At 41.2% G+C, this 20,718-nt stretch overlaps 1 protein-coding gene across 1 annotated transcript in view; it reads left to right on the top strand.

The window, feature by feature from the left end:
- Nucleotides 1-20,718, top strand: part of Col28a1 (collagen type XXVIII alpha 1 chain) — a 169,614-nt gene that overhangs the window by 100,286 nt on the left and 48,610 nt on the right.

Raw genomic sequence — 20,718 nt, 5'->3', positions numbered from 1 at the left:
ATGAGGTAGAATTCTCAGGGCTTCCCTGTATCTGAGTAGAAAAGCTTCAGCAATTGCAAACTAATTACTATGTAATTTCAGACGTTCCCTTTTTTATTTCTAATATGTTGAGTTCATTTTAAACTGTACCACCTCTCCAATCTATCCTTCTTCCTGCAATAAATAAGTATTTAGTTATTACCCCATGAAAGTAATTGCTAATCTATAACTCTAGATAATTGAACTTCATTCTAAATATGGAAACATGTTCAACAGTTGTTCTCGACTTTCCTAATGCTGTGACCCTTAATACAGTTCTTCATATTGTGCTGACTCCCAACCATAAAATTATTTTTGTCACTACTTCATAACTGCATAATAGTTTTACTGCTATTATGAATTGCAATGTAAATATCTGTGTTTTCTAATGGTTTTAGGTGATTCCTCAGACAGGGTCTTTTGACCCCCAAAGGGGTCCCCACCCACAGGTTGAGAATCAGTTATTAAAAGCAAACTTTCAAATAGCATAACTTAGTAAACAGGAGACTGAAGGCACCTAAAATAAATCTGAAAACCCTATGCTAGATTTAAGCTACATATTTCTGCATAGGGTGAGCTAAATCAAAAATAAAAATCATTGAATTGGTATTAATTTTCCAGTCCAAACACAGTATCTAAATTCTTCAGCACAGGTCTTTTAAGCAACAGTTGTTCATCTGCCAACCTGAGTTTCTAAGCACACACGGGACAGCATACTGTTGATAACATACGGGCACCGGAAGACAGAGTGGAACACCCCTTATTTACAAACTACATCGCTCTGCTGCCCCATCCTTAAATTCCAGGGTTAGAAGGTGGTAATATCCTATGGACATTTTTGCAAGAATTTTCTTAATAAATGTGGGGCTGGAAAGATGGCTCAGCAGTTAAGAGCTGTGGCTTCTCTTCCGGAGGACCTGGACTTGATTCCCAGCACCCACAAAGTGGCTAACAACTGTCTGTAACTCCAGTTCCAAGGTAACCGCTGTCCTCTGTGGGCACTGCACGCAACTGGTGCCCAGACATGCAGGCAGGCAGAACATCCATATATGTAAAATAAAAATGATTTAAAGATGAGCAGAAAGGAAGAAATAAATATATATGAGTCCTCTGGTTTTGTTGCCAACATGAGCTCAGATTCCATGTGCTGCAAACCTATCACCTCCACTTCTAAATCTGGTGTCCATTTTCTCCCTTCTGTTATCGGGGTTTATTTCCTGTGTTCACACTGGCACACCTTGGTTTGCATTCAATTAATCCTTCTTGACCAGGCACTACTCATCTGTCTTTGGGCCCCTTCTTCTGTCCTTCAGGTCCATGCTCATATCTACCCTGAGCGAAACTAGGTCACAGTGCCTGGCCTGGCATGGATATAGCCCCAAACCCAAACCACCACACCCCATATAAAATCCTATCGGCAACAAGACGAGGTGCTCTTCCTCCACTTAGGGCTGTGACCTTGCTGCTTGCCAGGCTGAGTCACAGAGCTTCCTTAGACATGTTAGGTTGCTGGTTTCCAGCTAGCAGCAGCGCATGAAGCCTTCCCTCAGCATGCCTTGCTCCTTTTTCTGACCCACAGACAGACCATCTCCACAGAGAGATAACTCAAAGATAGAGTTGGCCTTTGAAGACAACATAATACGTGGAAATTTTCTTCATTTATTCTGACCATTTCTTGACACGGTTCTCTCACTTTTCTAAGAACTTTGGGTCAATGAAGCTTACACCTATGGTTCCACCTGCTCAAAAGCCTTGATGATACCCTTGGTCAATACTGGGGCTTGAACTATGTCCTGCTTTCCTGTAACTTCTCATCCTTAGGGAAGATAGGACCAAGGCTCCAACCACAGAAGAGGCAGCTGCAGCCTCGATGTGGCACAGGAATGCTGGATCCTTAGTCATGAGGCGGTAGGACATTCCAATTGAGAAAACAAGCAAGGAGCAGAGAAAGGGGGCTCTCCCAAGCTCTTCAGTCTGCGTCGGAGTTAGCCTTCCTTGTTGAATCTGTCTCAGGGTCCTGATCAGCCAGACATTCTCTGTTCCTCAGAGGATCATGAGGTCTTTAAAGTCCTTCCTAACTTCAGTTTGTGCTCTGACTTCTGCTGTGACTTTTCCTATAAACATCATTTGTTCATGGAGACAAGGCACTTCTCTGCCGCTGGTTTCAGCTCCTCACTTAGACTTGGATGGAACTGATCCAGCCCGGCTGGTGGACTTCCTGTACACTGTGTCTGGGCAGGGTTTCAGGCCTGGAAAGTTTGCTAACAGCGTTGAAACATTCCCATAATGACTTGCTAGGAATTTGGTGAATGCTATCTGACAGAGGCCCCAGTGTCCGCAGAGATGACAAATAGTGATTCTTCCAGCGCTCACACTGTCACCAGGCTAACAGACATTGCCTAGGACATCTCAGGGGCTGTAGATGAAGGGACTCAGTCAATAGTGGTGGATACTCAACCAACTTGAGAACTCTGAATTGGGCTTCTCTACTTCTTGAATATTGCTTATCCACTTTAGCTTCCTCCTCTGAATAATGCAAATGCTAATATTGGTTGTACTAGTTTACACCAGGTTGCAGTGCGTTGTTGATCTCAAAATGTGTAATAGCTTAGTCCAGTGTGGGTTCACGGTTAGTAGGGAATTTTCCTCCAAGAAGAAGGACGTCTTCCCTTCTGGCTTCCGCATTGGTGCTGACTGGTTCTCTCTATCACTAACTCCCCACAGACATAAAGAGAGGGTGAGGAATGGACACACTCACCTCCTAAATGGGACATGTATGCTCTCTTCTCACAGTTTTGTTGCTGATGTTGTTGTTTTATGGCTGCATTACTTGCAGGAGAGACAGGGAAAAGGTAGCTTGACTATGCATCCAGGAAATAAAAATAGCCAAAGTGCAGTACTGATAGTGTCCATCAACAAACGATTGAAGTTATTTGTTACTCTGAAGTATGCTGATGCTTTCAGAAGAAAGCAGAAAACATGGATGGTCTCCACGGTGACTTGAAGGATGCCCAGATGTCCCGGATACTGTGAAGTGTGGTACTTAGACTTACGAGTTCAGCGCCATCACTTCACTTGTCTCACAGAAGACGTACTGGAGTCTTCATAATCTTATTTCAAGCAGGATGATGAGACTGACTTAGAGATTTTCTGAGCTGGGATCCTATCAAAAGCCGGAGAAAGCTTGGGATTGAGAGTGTAGGACCAGGGGAAGAGGAAGAGTGCTCTCTGTGTCTACAGAATATCCAGGCATAGAAGAAGGGGAGCTGTTGCAGGGTGTAGAGAGCTGGCATTAAAGGAAAGGATGTAGCTGGTACAAGTAGCCTCATGTAAGGAGGTAAAGAGGAGCCAGTAGTCAGGCCCATGTGGAAAGTCAGGGCGGTTTGAAATCTTGAATTACTCGTATGGCCAGCAACCTTCTTGAGGCTGGAATGGCTGTGGTAATGTAATCCTAGCTTACAGGGCCTAGTGCAGCAGTCCCCAGAAAAAGAACAGCTACTCCTGCTTGACATCTCTGATTCAGGAACTCAGGTTAGAACACAGAATTCTAAACATCTGGATTCCATGTTTAACTTCATGCCATTTTCAGGTGCATCTGTATTGGTTTGTATCAATTATGTTGAAATGACTACTCATAAAACCTTTAAATTTCCCTTTGCAGGAGGTTATTCTTGATTTTTTTGTACACTTTTTCTTTTGGTATTTTTGTGTGTCTTTTATTTTTTATGCATTTTAATTAAACTATAATTGTATCAGCTTCTCCTTTCCCTTTCCTACCTCCTGTGGTGTGTGTGTGGTTTGTGGTGGTGCGTGCGTGCGTGTGTGTGTGTGGTGTGTGTGTGTGTGTGTGCTGAGATTTTATGTATATAGATGTAGTTTCAGGGCTGGCCACTTTGCACTGGGGACTTTCCGGTTGGGGGCTTGTTCCTGGGAGAGGCTAATTCTCCCCGTCTCAGCAGTCATTACTTGCCTGTAGCTCCCTGTCAAGGCATAGGATCCTGTGTGATTTTCCCCTTCTGTGTAGTATGTCTGTTGATAGTGGTATTGTTACAGTCTTGTCTAGGTAGTTATTTCTAGGAGAGGCTGTTTCACAGTAGACTTCCTTGTGTTTGACCCTTCCAATCTTTCTGCCCTATCTTCTGCAGTTTTCCCTGAGCCATAGCTGAATGATCTATGCTGTAGATGTACACAGTGAACCTGGGTCCCCTGTGACCCATTGATCTCTGCATTGTATACATCCATGACTTTCTGCCATGAAGAAAGGCTTCGTACATGAGGGGTGTAGCCACACTCATCCGTGGGTACAAGATTTAGAATGTAGTTAGGAATGCTGCTGGTAAACAAAGTGGTGGTAGTAGATTCTCTTCTAAGATCCATGACTCACTAGCCCCAGGAAGTTGGGTACGTTTCTAATACCAAGCATGATTTCCCTCTTGTTGAGGGGGCCTTAAGTCCAACTAGACCACCATTGGTTACCATTGACGTGTGAGTGCCACTGTTTTAGTTAGGGTCTTTATTGCTGTGAAGAGACACCAGAACCAAGGCAACTCTTACAAAGGGAAACTTTTAATCAGAAATTCAGTCCATTACCATCATGGTGGGACAGGAAAACATGGTGCTGGAGAGGGAGCTGGGAGTCCTGCATCTTGCTCAGGCAATAGAAAGTGATCTCAGACACCGTGGATGTGGCTTGAGCATTTATGAGACCTGAAATCCACCCCCACAGAGATGCACTTCTTTCAACAAGGCCATACCTACTCCAGCCTTTTGATAGTGCCACTTCAATGAGCTTGTGGGGACTATTACATTTCAAACTACTAGAGCCATGTACTGCACCATTAGGGATTTCTTGCCATGCTGGTCATTGTTGTGGTTCATAGGCATCACATCAGGATATATTAACTGCTTATCTCTCAGAAGCTGGCACAGTATTTTCTGGTACTGTGGAAACTAGATTACAGGAATGAGGTTTTCAGGTTAGATCCAGCGTTAATAATCCGAGACCTGTGTCCTACGTGTACAGTGTCTTCAAAAGCTTACATTCAAGCTCTGAGGGACAAAAATCACAGCAGCCATGATCTGCTTCATGTGGGGAGTCACTCAGTCTTTAATGCCAAAACTTCCTGGTGTTTGAACTTAAAACTTGTCTTTTCCACTCTTGTATGCAAATAAGCAGCAGTGTAAGAAGTGGAAACTAAAACCAAGTTGGTGTCACTTCATTCAGTCTTCATCCATTTCAGAAATCAACTAGAAATAGTAAATGTTATTCTTTTGGTCCCCGCCCCTTTCCACTCTCACTCCCAGCAATCCCTGGTCTCTTGGAGTCATCCTGAATTCTTTTTTCTCCCCTCTCTCTCTTCTCACTGTTCCCTTTTGCGTGTGCACACGTGCCTCTGTTTCTCTTCCTTTCTCTGTTTCTCTCTCTGTTTCTCTCTCTCTCTCTCTCTCACTCTCCACTCTCTCTCTCTCTCTCTCCCTCTCCCTCTCTCTTTCCTTTAATAAAGCTTTATGCCTATTTTCTGTGTCTGTGTCGTTAAGCTGCTGCCGCCGTTTGCTGCTGTCTGTTCATGTGTGCTCACCCGCCACCTTGGTCATACGTGTTCCACGAGTCTCCGCGCAGCTATGCCAGCCCACTGGGCTGGCAGGTGCCCAGCTCACAAGTTTTTAAGAACAAAATTAAATGATACAGTTAACCTCATAGTGTAGGGGTGTGTGCGTGTGTTTTGTGTGTATGTGCATTTGTGTGCATGTGTTTGTGTGTGCACACGTGTGTATATGTATGTGCATGGGTGTGCATATGCACATGTACTTGTCTTTGGATTAATCTAGGATGCTTACCCTCTTTGTTATTTTTGAATTTTTACACTAATTCCCAGACACAGACAGAGAAGTAAAACCCACAGAAGCCCCTGCATACATATGCCTGTAGTCACAGTAGTAAGGTAACTGTGGCAGGTGACTTTTTTCTTTTTTTTTTTTTCTTTTTCTTTTTTTTTTTTTTTTGGTTTTTCGAGACAGGGTTTCTCTGCAGCTTTTTTAGAGCCTGTCCTGGGACTAGCTCTTGTAGACCAGGCTGGCCTCGAACTCACAGAGATCTGCCTGCCTCTGCCTCCCGAGTGCTGGGATTAAAGGCGTGTGCCACCACCGCCCGGCTTGTGGCAGGTGACTTAAGAGTTTGAGGACAGCCTCAGCAACCTAGTGAATCCTGCCAAATGAAAACCAGGTGATGTTTCAATGTTGCCGGAGTTCAGTATTTGGTGATTATACCTGCCAAAAACTAACTGGCAAGGGAGGTACAAACTAAAATTAGATCCTGGTAGCCAAAGTTCACACAGCTCCTGTATTAACAAGTGCTACTTGTTGGTTTTCAGATGTCTGGCTAGCTTAGACCTGGAATAATCACACAGAAACTGTATTATTTAAATAACTGTTTGGCCCATTAACTCTAGCTTCTTATTGGCTAACTCTTTTTTTTTGTTTTGTTTTGTTTTGTTTTTTCGAGACAGGGTTTCTCTGCGGCTTTAGAGCCTGTCCTGGAGCTAGCTCTTGTAGACCAGGCTGGTCTCGAACTCACAGAGATCCGCCTGCCTCTGCCTCCCGAGTGCTGGGATTAAAGGCGTGCGCCACCACCGCCCGGCTTTATTGGCTAACTCTTACATATTAATTTAACCCATTTCTATTAATCGCCATGTGGCAGTGGCTTACTGGCAAAGTTTCAGCATGTCTGACTCTGGAGGCTCTTTAGTGTCTCTCTCTCTTATCTTCTTTCTCCCAGCATTCAGTCCAGTTTTCCCCACCTACCTAAGTTCTTCCCTATCAACAGGCCAAGGCAGTTTCTTTATTCATTAACCAATAAAAGCAACACATAGACAGAAGGACATCCCACACCAACCTCCTTTTCATGTTGAAGGCATTCCCACATCTTTGTAGCATTAAAGTTTCTTCCTAAACTAAATAGAAGATAGTCATTTGGCCAATAAACCAGTACCAACTGCACTACATTTGGTCGGGTTGCTGACATCAGAGAGTGCTGGTGTTAGGTGGGATTGGCTCTGAACCATTTGTGGTTTTCATTTGCTACTTCACACTTGCATGTTCTTTTGAGCCAAATCCTTTTATTCTGTCCAGCCAATGAGGCAAAGAATGACTTTGTCCTGCTTGATCCCCCTTCCCCTCTCTTTCTCTCCACCCCACTCTTTCTTCTCTTCTAAATCTGAGGATATTATTAGGTGATTCTTTTTATTTTAACTTCATTTTACCTTCTTTTCATTTTTCTTTTTCCTTTTCTAAGATTTAAGACAGTGTCTTACATAGTCCAGGCTGACCCTGGGATCCCAATGCAGCCAAGGATGGCTTTAAATTTTGAATACTCCTGTCTCCACCTCCCAAGTGCTGAGGTACAGGCCTGCAGTACCAGGCACCGCTTGTTTTCCTTCTTTAGGGGTCATTTCTATAGATCAGAGCTGGCATGAAAGCTTGGAGCTCTCTTGTTAATGGGGACCGAGTTGTTACTGCTGGCTTATTGTGACGGGTGAGAGTGGGGAGTGGGGTTCCTCTATTTACTGTCAACAAAGCTCTCAACAGTGATCTGCCACTGTCACCAATCTGCTTACCTACCACCACACTCTTTCTACTGCAATGAACTTAAAGAAAAATCAAATCCCAAAGCACTTTTTTTGTCAAAGTTAATATGACACCCTTCTCCAAAGTCTCACAAAACTTCCCAATTCCAAAAAAAGTCAAAACAACTGTTGACTTGATCGTGGAGAGAGGCAATTGCACAATGCATGTGCTAATGCTGAATGTTAAAAAAAGATTTGAAATAATGTCAAAAGCTAGAAAATTATATGAGATATTTCTTTTGAGCAGGTATATATTAAAAAAAAACCCCATCATACTATAATAGTCTATCATTTATGATAGTAAACCAGGGGAACTCCTCCTTTCTCTCCTCCCCATCTCTGCTTTCTGTCCCCTGTCCTCCTATCCACCCACTGATATCTGTCTAATGTGTCAAGAAACAATATTATGCACATATCTCCTTCATTTTTTTGTAACAGATAGCATCCCTATAAGAAGCCCAAGTTTAGTAGAGGCATGGATCTAGTTCTTTTAGCTGCTGTTACTGTCTTTATAGCCTATGAATTTTGCTATTAAAAATTTATAATAAACATTTCTTCTTTCATCAGTGCCTGGTAGCCATTTATTAGTGTGTATTTTCCCCTCTTCTTTTAGCAAAGAGGTATTTTACTACTCACAGCTGAGAGCTCCTAGTGAGAGCTGGGGCCCCATGATGCTCTCCAAGTTCCATGTCCTTTTCTATTCAAAGGTTAATGTCCTAGGAGTTTGGGAACTAGAGAAGTCCCAGGGCCACCCAGGGTTGTTCTTCCACACACTTTCCTGGAGCACTCAAAATATAGCTTGCATCTTCTTGTTAACCCTTGACTCTTAAAGATGTCCAGTATTCAAGGAACTTCTTTCCCTGGTAATACAACACCGGAAGAGACTATAAAAAGCAGTTGTTTTCCCCAAGTGGTATGACTGACCTTTGAGAAGACTATTAGAAATTTCTTAGAAATTAGAGCAGGATCCAGCTGGTGCCCGATGATGGCCTTGGGCAAGCCTGTACACCCACATACACATCAACAGGCACATCAAGCTCCCCTGGTTTAGTTTACTGAAGGCTGTACTCTAGTGTACTAAAAGCTCCTCTGACCAATTGGTGAGTCGTCCACAATCTATGCTAACACTGTTGCTCTTTCAGACATCTTAATAAGGTTATAGTAGTTGTTTTTGAGTATTAGCAACTTCCTATGTGTGGCTTCTCATTTGAAATATAAATATGAGGGAGGAACTTAAGTTCTAGGTCAAGGTCATTAGAATCTCTAGCAAAGGAACAGTTATAATTTTTAATAAGAACTCATAGTTCAAGCTGGCAGGCCATAAAGATAACTCTGGAACAATCTTTCCTTCAACATGTGAAGAATTCTCTCAGTGCAGTTAATATTCTTGGGGTGGGAACCTTGAGAAGCCGTGAAGAAACCAAAGTCTCTCTGCTCCAGACAAACTGAGTGAGAAGACCCAGCATCACACCAGGGAGAAATCGAGGCAATGAGACCAAAGTCTCTCTGCCCCAGCTGAGTGAGAAGATCCAGCATCACACCAGGGAGAAACAGAGGCACTGAAACCTACATAGTGCCTCTTTGAGATTCAGAGCAGGGGCAAGGAGGAAGAAGAAAGAAATGAAATTAGTTTTTGACAATCGTATTTTTCACTATACTAGTTTGGAAATTACACAATTGTTTCCCTCCTCTTCTACTATTTGCTTTTGATTAAGATATGACATTCAGTCTAGCATTGATGGCAAACACCTTGAATCCCAGCACTAGGGAGGTAGAGGCAGGTGAATCTCTGTGAGTTTGAGGTCACTGTGTCTGCAGAGTTAATTCCAGGACAGCCAGGGTGGTTATACAGAGAAACCCTGCCTCAAAAAACCTAAATCAAACAAACAGGGTATTTACTTCTACCCTATGAAACTCTAAATTTGCCTTTCCCTACAATGCTAAGGCTTTCATTCCTTACCCTGCAATGACACTGCCATTTCATATCATTCTTAATTTTTTAAAAATTTATTTTGCATACTAACCACAGCTTCCCCTCCCCTCTCTCCTCCCTTCTTCTACCCCCTATCCACTGCTCAGAAAAGGTAAGGCCTCCCATGAGGCGTTAACAGAGTCTGACACATCAAGTTAAAGCAGAACCAAGCTCTTCCCCCCTGCATCAAGGCTGAATGAGGCATCCCACCATAGAGAAAAAGTAGCTCACAGGCCAGGGACAGATCCTGGTCCCATTGCTAAGGGCCCACAAACAGGCCAAGCTACACAGCTGTCACCCATGTGCAAAGGGCCCTAGGTTGGTCCCATATAAGCTCCCTAGCTGTTGGTCTAGAGTTTCTGAGCTCCCAAGAACTTGAGTCAACTGTCTCTGTGGGTTTCCCCATTATGATCTTGACCCCCACCCAGGCTCGTAAAATCCCTCCTCCCTCTCTTCAATTGGCCCAGTGCTTGGCTGTGGCTTTCTGCATCTGCTTCCATAAGTTACTGGGTGAAGGTTCTATGATGACAATTAGAGTAGTCATCAATCTGATTACAGGAGAAGGCCAGTTCAGGCACCTCTCCGCTATTGCTAGGAGTCTTAGTTGGGGCCATCCTTGCAGTTTCCTTGGAGCTTCCCTGGCACCAGGTTTCCCCTCATAATGGCCTCCTCTAACAAGATCTTTCTTTCATTGCTCTCTCTCTCCATTCCTCCCCCAATACCTCATGTTCCCATTCCCCATCCTCTCCCCTCCCTACCCCTAGTTTACCCAGGAGATCTCATCTATTTCCCTTCCCATGGTGATCTATGTGTCCCTCTTAAGGTGCTCCTTGTTACCTAGCTTCTATGAGGCTGTGGATTGAGCCTGGTTATCCTTTGCTTTTTGTCTAGTATCCATTTATAACAGAGTACATACTGTGTCTTCAGGGTCTGGATTATGTTACTCAGGATAATATCAATTTTTTTCTTATCAAGACAAGATTTTATTTTTTGAAAAAAATCCTGTTTATTTAGATTGATCCATACATTTATCATTCTCCTTAGTCCATTTTATATCTCAGAATTAGAACCACTCTCCTTCCACCTCAACTACACCTGAGAGCTTTCTTTAAAAGCAGGTCTGTCTAAACAATTGTCTGCTTGCTTTATTTGAAAATATCTTCTGAAATATCTTCTTAAAATATATTTCCCATTTGTAAAATCTAGATATGTAGATTTTTCTCTCGGTGCAAATAATTTTCTCTGACAGTTGACATTTATTACTGATCTGAAAAAGTTGTCCTCAGTCTGTTTCTTTCCTGGTAATTGTCCTTTTCTCTGTTTTTGGAGGGTTTTCTTTCTCTTTAATTTGTTGTCTGGATATAGACTGTATTTTATAGGTATATATTTGATGGAATTCTTAATTTTTATACTATATCTTTTATTATTTCTGGAAGATTCTGTCATGTCTTCGGACATACATTTAACCTGACCTTCTTTCTCCTTAGCCCCTTTTACTTGTCCCTCTGGGACTTCAGTTGGTTAGACCTTTTGTACCTGTGTGTCTTCTTACACTTTCTGTCTCATCTTTCTGAGCTTCACTGTGATTGGTATTTTTCTAGTCTGCTTTCTAGTTCCCTTGAAAAATCTCTTTTTTTTCTGCATCAAATCTGTTTAGGGAAAGAATTTACTCTCCTCTCTTAAGATCCTTTCCCCTTTCATTGTCTGCCTAGGATATTTCTAGAGGGAAAGTAGACAATGAATACCATTGTAGCTGTGCTGAGTGGGCGCTGTCTCCTCTGTGATCTTGCATCTCTCTGTCTTTCCACCCAACATGATCAGGGCATCATGTTTCTCATCCTGTTTGTGAAAACACACTCACACCTCCTCTTGGGTCTTTGCTCCATTGTTTCTTCTCCCTTGGCATTTGACACAAGAGGCTCCTTCTCTTCATGTGAGACTTAGCTGAAGAATGATCTCCATAGCAACACCATCCCTGACCACATTATCTTCTTTTTACAGAATTCAGGGTCATTCTATTATCCTGATTTATCGTTTTCATGGATGATCACTCCCTGAAGATATCTATATTTCTCATTTGATTTATTATCTGTCTTCTAGTAAAAAGAAATCCATGGGAGCAAGGATTTTGTTCCTTTGATTTGTGCTCACATTCCCTAGCCTCTAAATCAGTGTCTAGTATATAGCTGTCAGCTGATAAATATTTACTTGATGAATAAATGAAGTAACAATTGAGTAAATATATGGAAGGAAGTTACATGTTAAGTGATAATAGAGTTCCCCAAAATTGTGCTATTTGACTCTCAAAACAAATCATTCAGATATACTATAACTCAGCAATTACAAAATTTTGTCACTAGTTGGACTTTGAACTTGTAAAATGAATTTTTTCCCCTGTATCCTAGTGTTTAATGTGTAATTACTTTGCACCTCTGGGTAGATACTCTTGGCCTCTTGGCGACATTTTCTTAGAAGAAAGAGTTAGCTTTCTTGAATGTATGGCTGTGGTCACAAAAATCTATTATATCTGTAGTAGGGTCACAGCGAATGTTGTGAAAAGTGTCTTTGTTTACTAGGAATAAATCTGAGGGCACAGGATCTATATGTTCAGTGTGGCTCTGCTCGGTTTTCATAGGGTAAATTCTCGATTGACCCTACACATAAAGACTCCTGTGGCCAATGCTTTACTTACCATTGCTAGGTTAAAGAACAGTTGCCTGTCTAGAGCTTTCGATCACTGCTATGTTATGCATTCCATGGCCATTCTAGGTTAGTAAATTAGAAGGAAATGAGACACTGAGCACTAGCTGCTTCTTAGATTTTTCACGACTTTGTGGTTGTTTAGGGAAGTTTAGGCCTTGGGAAGGGGCAAATTCCTATTTGTAGAGATGACATTTAAAGAGCAGTACTAACACATTCACCACAGTCCTCTGTGCTGGCACAGATAGGAGCTTTTATAATGCTACTCTGGCTTATGCAGCTATGCCTTCAAGGCAGAAAATGGGTTTTTCAATCTATTAGAATACTAGTCTCTATTCAAAGTTTCCCAACCAGCTTCGGTTGATTTTGAAAATGAAATTAGTTGAGCTAATAGTTCCCTTTTGATTTTATGTTGGTTTTACAAAGAAAATAATCTTCCACAGACCTCCGTCTCTCTTCTCTTGTAACATGAGGGCCAGGCTTGTTGGGGTTTATGTCCTGCCCAGTTCCCCACAGCCTAAATAACCTTACTGGGGTTATTTTGTAAAGTCAGCCATTATATTTGTTGTGATTTTCTGCTATGCATGTACTTAGTTGATAATATACATATACTCTTTGCCAGAGTGACAAGTTCAGTCAGGTTAATATGCTTTTCAAAGTGGAACTCACTTCCATCTTGCACATCAGAAAACATCAGTTTGCACGTAATTATGAAGTCAGCTCTCCTTCTTGTTTAAAATAAAGGATACTGACCCCATTGGTTAACTCCAGTTACTTGCTCAAAGGTTTGTTCCATCAGTTCATTCATTAAACATTTTTGAATGAGACAGGGTTTCACTGTGTGTCCCTGGCTGTCCTGGAACTCATTCCATAGTCCAGACTGGTCTCAAACTCACACAGATTTGCTAGTTTTTGCATCCCAGTGCTGAGATTAAAGATGTGCACCACTACTCCCAGCTACAGTTTATTTTTTAATTAAAGTATAATTACACAATCCCCTTCCCGCCAGCTCCCACCATGCCCTCCACCACTCTCCTTTTCTAATTCATGAACTTATTCCTCAATTATTATGGTTACAGTATATGAGTAAGTATATAAATGTAACCTACTGAGATGATTTAGTGTTGCTTATATATGTATGTTTATGGGGCTGATCACATAGATAACCAATTAGGGACCTCATCTCTGGGGAAAACTCATTCTCCCTCTCTCAGGAGTTGTTAATTGCCTGTAGCTCTTCATTTAGTGATCAGTCTGATGAAGTTTTCCCTAGCCACAATGACATGTGAGTTGGTGTTGTTCTTGCTCTGGCCTTGTTTTATTAGCTATATTGAAGAGATTTCATGGGTGTAGTTTCCCTGTTATATCTAAAAGGCACAACCTGAAAGGAAACTTCCTGGTTCTTACAATGTCTCTGTTCCCTTTTCTATGATGTTCCCTGAGTCTCAGGTGTAGGGTTGTGATATGGATGTATCAGTTGGGGCTGGGCATTCCACAGCCTGTTGTTTTCTGCATTGTGACCACTTGTGGCTTTCTGTAATGATCTCCTGATGCTGAACAAAGAAGTTTTGCTGATAAGCAGTGAGAACAATACTTACCCATGGGAATAAGGGCAAGTAATTAGTATGCAGTTAAGAATTATAATGGTTTTAGGAAATGGTGGTAGTAAAGTCTTTTTAGGACCTGTGGCCTCACTAGCCATGAGTAGTTGGCTAGGTCTCCTGTACCAGGTATTGTAGAAGGAGCTGCGGGCAGGTCTGCTTTTCATCCCCCCCCCACCCCGGCTCCCACATAGCTGACTTAGCCCTGGAAATAACAACACACAAATTGTATTCTTTTAAACACTGCCTGGCCCATTAGTTTCAGTCTCTAATTAGCTAATTCTCACATCTTGCTTTAACCCATATTTAGTAATGTGTATAGCACCACAAGGTGGTGTCTTACTGGGAAAGATTCAGCATGTCTGACCTGGTGGCTGGCTCCATGGCCACTGACCCTGAGAGGAGAGGCATGGCGATTGACTAACTTCCCTTCTTCCCAGCATTCTGTTCTGTCTACTCCACCTCTCTCTCTCTCTCTCTCTCTCTCTCTCTCTCTCTCCCTTCCTTTCTTCCTTCTTTTTTCTTTCTTTCTACCTATATTTTAGATAAATATAAAAACAATATAATCCCTATGGCTTTTCAAATAGCCTTAGTGTTAGAGTGTTAGTCTTCCTCCCCCCTCCCTCCTTCTCTTTTTGTCTTGTCCTTCCTCCTTCCTCCACATTCAAAACTTATCCTTATTTTCTCCATTTTCTTCTTCATGTTTCCTGTATCCTTCTTGTTAAAACTTTATTTATTAAAACTTTATTGGAAAGAACTTGCATCATACAGTGCAACTAAGTATACTTCTTAATAAATAAACTTTATAGCAAATGTGCGTGGGAATGTATTATCCCAAAATCAGTTTATGATTTAAAAACTATTTGCGTGTTTATCAACAAAGTGTTTTGTTTTAAAGGGGTTTTCTGAGATGCACTGAGAAACACCAGTTTCAAAATTCAGCAAGGCACATATGATGTGGGCACCCATTCTTGAATCTTCTCAGTCTCTCACCTCTCAAAGACCTGGTCATACTGAGTACCTTTAAGTTCTCTGTGACATCTTGATTCCCTGTACTGTGTGTAAGCTGATCCATTTTCGGAGGAGATTCCCTTAGCACCCTATTTAACCAGGTCAACTCTGGTTCAGGGCTCATGGTAGGCAGGACTTCCCGTAGAAGCCTCTGTCTCCTTAATCTTGTGCTCTCGTTGGGCTGCATGGTCCTTCAGCTCATCCCAGCACAGCACTTTCTGTGCTCTACATGTTTTTCTATGTAAACAGCAGATGCTGAGATAGCAGATTGTAGGTGTAGACTGCTCGTTCATTTCCAGGCCACTCAGACCTGAATAATAACGCAGAAACTATATTAATTACAACACAGTTTGGCCAATAGTTTAGGCATATTTTTAGCTAACTCTTACATCTTAAATTAACTCATTTCTATTAATCTGTATATCAACACAAAGCTGTGGCCTACCAGTAAGGTTCTGGCTGGCAGCTGGCGCCTTTCTCCTTTAGCAGCTACATGGTATCTTCCTGACTCCACCTATTTCTCTCTATATCTCTGTTTGAATTTCCCACCTGGCTTTACTCTACTAAGCCATGGGCTGAAACAGCTTCTTTAATAACCAATAGTAATAAAACATATGTATAGCATACATAGGGCAATCCCACACCATCTCTCCTTTTCTGTCCAAATAAAAAGGCAGGTTTTAACTTTAACATAATAAAATTGCATATACAAAACAGGTATCAAGCAAGAATTACAGTTACACTATTTATATTTACTTTGTCTTTTATTATACCTAAGGAAAACTATAATTAAAACTATCAATTCTTCAGCTCCATCAAAGAAGGATATAATATTACATAAGTTAACAGGAAGTACATTGTAAGCAACTTCCAAAGCTCTAGAATTGACAGAGACATTTCATTGCCTGGACAGTCACCCAAAGTTCTTCTGTAACCCTAGGGCATCCATCTTCAGCCTACAGGCCCATAGTATTAAGCAGACTTTTCAATGAAGCAGGAAATTTGAAGAACTGTTTTGCCACTATTGGTAGTTTGTTAGTCACTTTCTTCTGAATCCTGAAGAATGTCTAGCAGACTCATGAAGCAGGAACCCTGAAGGACTGTTACCTTAAGGCAAGTTCAGCTGTCATTTTTCTGTGAGTCCTGCATGTCTATTTCATACAGCATAACATCAAGCAGTCCAGGCAAGAGCAGTTTCTTTCCCAAATGGCTAGCCTTGTCACATTAAAGGCAAATTCCATAATGAATTTCTTCAATGCCCATCTGTAGGAGCCCACTCCTACAAAGTCAGTTAGGGTTGCTGGATAGGGAATCCTTGAGGCCAAAGCAAAGTCAGATGAAAGAATAGAAGACAGGATATAATCAGAAGATCTGCCTGGTAATGCTGAAGTAGCCAAACATCCCAGAGTTTATTTCACAGCTTGCATTTATAAAAAAGCAGAACAAAGTACAACACAGACAGTCAGTATCTAACCACAAGACCATTCCTGTCCTTGAGTGAGCAGCCTCCTTTCCAACATGTGCTTGCTTCTTGGAAGCAGCTTTTATTTTCTATCTTGATGTTCCTGGATTTTGTCATCAGCAATATACTGTCTACTAGATAGAGTGTTCTTTTCTCACAAGCTAAATCAGAAGTCTCTCACAGCCCTCAAGGTTATAGGAAAAAGTAGAGCAGGCAAGATTGAACTCAAATGACTTCTTTTTAAAAATATTTATTTATTTATTTATTTATCTATTTATTTACTATTTATTTATTTACTATTTATTTATTTATTTATTATGTATATAATATTCTTTCTGCATGTATGCCTGAAGGCCAGAAGAGGGCACCAGACCTCATTATAGATGGTTGTGAGCTACCATGTGGTTTCTGGGAATTGCACTCAGGACCTTTGGAAGAGTCGGCAATGCTATTAACCACTGAGCCATCTCTCTAGTCCCCTCAAATGATTTCTTTAAGTCAGAAATGACTCCAGATGGAAACTGAGTCACCTGTGGGCTCCCACACCCATAAACCTCTCTGAGGTAATTGATGATACCAGAAGCAAATATGCCTCACTGTCGAAAACAGCCTAAGTTCTTAAAACATTTTAAATGCCATATTCTGTAGGTCTTTGAAAGTCTTGAAGAATACCTATTCATCTGAAATATATCTCTGTAGACCTTAAAAATCTAACATGACTATTAAAGACGACTATCTATTAATCAGTTTTTGTTAATTATACATTACCTTTTTAAATGAGCTGAATAAACACAATACCTCAAATAAGAGCAACAATACATATACACAGTGTAATAACATTGACCTTAAATTTGTATCAATAGATCAAGATCCATATCAGTGCAAAGTATTCATTTCTATATTATAGCCCCTTTAAATAAACAAATATTTATAAACAATAATTTAGGGAATTTGGGCATTGTTCTCTAGACTACTTTCTGCTGATTGGGGGTGCTATTAATCAGGTCTTTCAAGGGGTATACTGTGTGGTAGGTCCATCTCAGCTAGCAGTCCTGAAGCTGTCATAGATGTTAGACCATCTTGGCCATTGCTTCAGGGGGTCTTGTTTGATCAAACAATATTAGCCAGTAAGAAATCTACAGCTTTTTATCCTCTGTGGGAAAAAAAGCAGAACCTCTTTTCCAAAGCAACATATCCTTAAACCCAAATTTTGAAGTCAAGATACCTTTAAATATATATTTTGGTTTAGCTTAGCAGCCTGTACAATAAAATGCCTCTCTGTACTTAGCTCATTTACAGTAAAAAATTCAAAGAAAACACAATAATATACAAAATCTAGACTCTCTGTGTATTTCCCATCTTTACATAACTTGCTTTTCTTTACTCTTTTAATCTAGGACTGTCTCTACTGTCTCTGTAAAGACTTTGTTTTATTCTTTAAAACTATTTATTTCCTTGTATAATTGTCTATATTCTTTTGCTTCTCTCTCTCTTAAGCCTATGTTCATTTTTTAAACACACTGTGACCTGTTCAGAGGTATATTTTTGTCTGAATTTGTTTTTATTGTGTATCTGTAATCCTTTTCTGACAAGAAATATTTTTAAATGGTAAGCAGTGTGCTTACAACAGCCTAGATGCTGGCTCTGCCTCTCTCAGCTTTTCAATATGGCGGAGGTATCTTAACTACCAGCTCTGTGACCTCTGGGAAGAAGTTGCGCTCACCACCTCAACTCTGGGAAGGAGCGTGCAGCACACAAACCCTTTTAATCTGAGTAAAAGCTAAATCTGCCATGAAGCACCTCATAGCCTGGAAATATCTCTGTGCATGGCAGCAGGAAACCGCCATGCTCTCCTATCTATGCACACCTAGCAGACCCAAGCTGGCCAGTTGCCCAGGCAGAGTGCTGAGCTGCTGGCATGCTTTCAGCTACTTTTCTCCTAACCCTGAGCAAGGACCCAGACCTGAAGTGGATGGCAGGCCATGCATGTTAGCCTCAGTTTTTCAGACACCATTTTGAAGGCAGAGGCTGCTTATTCATTCTCGGCTGCCCAGACCTGAAATAATCACTCAGAAAATATATTGATTACAATACTGTTTGACCAATAGCTTAAGCATATTTATTAACTCTTACATCTTAAATTAACCCATTTCTATTAATCTGTATATCGTCATGAGCTGTGGCCTGCCAGTAAGGTTCTGGCTGGTGGCTGGCGTCTTTATCGTTTGCCAGCTACATGGCATCTCCCTGACTCCACCTACTTCTTTCTATATCTCTGTCAGATTTCCCACCTGGCTTTACTCTAATAAGCTATTGGCTGAAACAGCTTCCTTTATAACCAATGGTAATAAAGCATATTTTAGCATACAGAGGGGGATCCCACATCAGCAGATGCCTTGGTTCATGGTTAGATTTAGAACACTTAATATAAACCTAGGACATAGCATTTATTCAGTGTAAAAAGGGGAAAGTCCTTGCTATACCTTTCCTCAAAAGCTTTAATTCTGCCCATCTTTCTGAGCAAATATTAATGAGAATATTATGTGCCAGTTACTTGTCCAAGTGCTAGAGGTAGATATGTCTATGACACCTAAAACCCATTTTATTTCATTCAGTGAAAATATCAAAACATACAGTGGGGTCAACAAGATGTGTCAGAGGATGAAGGTGCTTGGCACCAAGGTTGCCAACCTGAATTTGTTCCCAAGGATTCATGAGGTGACCTCCACAAGTTGTCCACTCTGTTCTCCACATACATTCACGTATTTCACCACACAATACAATGCAACACACACACATATACACACACACAAGTGTAAAAACAATTACTTATCAGAAGAGGAAAAGAAAAGGAGCTGACCTGTAGAACTGAATTTCTTGTTTTTAATCTCATGAAGATACCAAACAAGGCAACATTATTTGGCATTTGACCTGATACTTATTTAAAACCTGGTAGAGTTGGTTCTGACATTTTCACCTCGTGGTGAAAATTATAAGTTCATACAGTCTAATTCTCTAAACTTAAGTCAAAAGCTTCTTCTTTAAATGTGAGATGTATGCTACACACATGTTTTCATAGGCTAATACGATGGTGGGCTATGTTTATTTCAAAGGTTGGGTATGTAAAGTAGGTTGTTCTAAATGGAGTCTACACCATGCCCTGGAGAGGTTATTCCTTCAGAGTCAGAGCATATGTTTATAATTTATCCCTTCTCATTGCAAATGGGGCCAGCATTGAAGCCAGCCCCATTAAGAGGAAATAATATTGATGTTTAACTTTGGTACTTCTCTGATGAGATTGTGAACTGGAACTAATCTTAATCATTTCAGCCACTGTGCAAAATAAATGGTTTCCCAGAGTGACCGGCTGGATTGACCAATCAATTTTTTCTTTTTCCTCTTTTTTTTATTTTTGTTTTTCCTCTTTTTTTAGATAACATCTTGCTATATAGCACTGTAGCCTTGGGTGGCCTGGAACATGCTATGTAGACCAGACTGGTCTGAAACTCTCAGAGATCCACCTAACTCTGCTTCCTAAGCCTGAGTGCTGGGATTAAAAGCATGTATTACAATGATAGTGGTAGATTTTTAAAACAAGAATTATAAAGAAGAAACTCTATTGGAAGAATTTTGCATTAATTGTTTTGCTCATTTTGTCAAAATGCTTTCATATTAGCAATGTTCATTATCATTTTCCCAAGTGGTCCTTGATTCTCAGTGCTGTATGTTTACGTTTTTTGTTTTTTGGGTTTTTTTTTGGTTTTTCGAGACAGGGTTTCCCTGTAGTTTCTAGAGCCTGTCCTGGAACTAGCTCTTGTAGACCAGGTTGGCCTCGAACTCAGAGATCCGCCCGCCTCTGCCTCCCGAGTGCTGGGATTAAAATCATGCACCACCACTGCCCGGCAGTGCTGTATGTTTATAAGTAGAAACCCAGGCAGTAGGCAGAAGGAATTGGAGGAGTCTTTAGTTACAGCTTTGGGAGCAGCATCCATGGCTGGCACATTTAGGAATCGTCAGTAAAGGTTTGACCTTGAGTGCTAGGAGAGGCGAGAGATGTGAGCAGCTCGGCCCGGGGTGCCAGGGCAAGTACTAACAACTGACTAGGTCTGAATCGGTTGTGGGCTACAGCACAAAGAAAGGAATAGAGGAATATTAAGATCTGGAGCCTGGATGAATGGAAGGACGGAACTGCCACTTTCTGAGGGGAGAGACAATGAAGGGAGAATGGCTGTGAGCCAGATAGACGAACTTGGGGGTTTAACTCTGGATCTATAAAGACAAACGTCCCCTGGAGCTACTCAGGAAGAACTGGGGTTAGGAATCTCGGATTCA

The sequence above is a fragment of the Arvicola amphibius genome, chromosome 2, assembly GCF_903992535.2.
Source record: "Arvicola amphibius chromosome 2, mArvAmp1.2, whole genome shotgun sequence".
NCBI lineage: Eukaryota > Metazoa > Chordata > Mammalia > Rodentia > Cricetidae > Arvicola > Arvicola amphibius.
Note: the sequence above shows the minus strand (reverse complement) of the source record. Positions and strands in the feature narration are given on the sequence as shown.